We start from the raw sequence: 769 nt of genomic DNA, 5'->3' as shown, positions 1-769 counted from the left end.
AGCTTCTTCCTACCTCCCCTTCCCCCCGCCCTATAGGTCCCCTCTACTCCTGCTAGTCCCTCTCTACCCAATTTCTCCCTCCTATTAGCCCCCCTCTTCCCCTTTTCAGCCCCGTATTACCATTTTGCAGCCTCTCCTTTCCCTTTCTAGCCTTTTACTTCACCTTTCCACAACACCTCCAATCTCCTTTTAGCTCTTGAGTCCCCATTTTCGTCCCTTCCTACCACCACTGAACTCCTCCCTCCCTCTTTCAGTCTCCCTCCATCCCCTCCTATCCCCTCCCTACCCATGGCCCAGTCCCCTGGCCACACAGCTCAAAGTGGCAGGCGAGGCTCGAAGACAGACTGTTTAGGGCAAGAAAATTACAGAGGGCGAAATCGAGATCAGTTGAGGCAGCACAACATCTCTTGCCACCCAGCCCATCCCAGTCCAGGGTCCAAACCAATAGCCTTTTTTAGCCTTTCTCGCGTTTTGTAGCCATTTCCATCTCCTTTACCGCCCCACACAGTCACTTTTTATCTTTGCCAGCCTGTTTTCGTCTTTATCAATCTATCGCAGCCAATCACAGGTCTTCCTCACAGCCCTTACCCTCCTCTCCCAGCCACTCTTATCCCTTTTTTGGCTCTCGTCAATTCTTTCCAGTACTCCAAGTTATTTTCAGGTCTTGCCAAACTCATCCAGTTTTCTCTAACTCCCGTCAAAAGGTCAAAATCCTTCTCTGACCAGACTCTTCTTCTTTAGTTCAAAGACGCTATTTATATTTTATCCC

This window comes from Coenobita brevimanus, chromosome 84, assembly GCF_032717465.1.
Source record: "Coenobita brevimanus isolate Jiangsu-jjx chromosome 84, ASM3271746v2, whole genome shotgun sequence".
Classification (NCBI taxonomy): Eukaryota; Metazoa; Arthropoda; class Malacostraca; order Decapoda; family Coenobitidae; genus Coenobita; species Coenobita brevimanus.
This window is presented reverse-complemented; position numbering follows the sequence as displayed.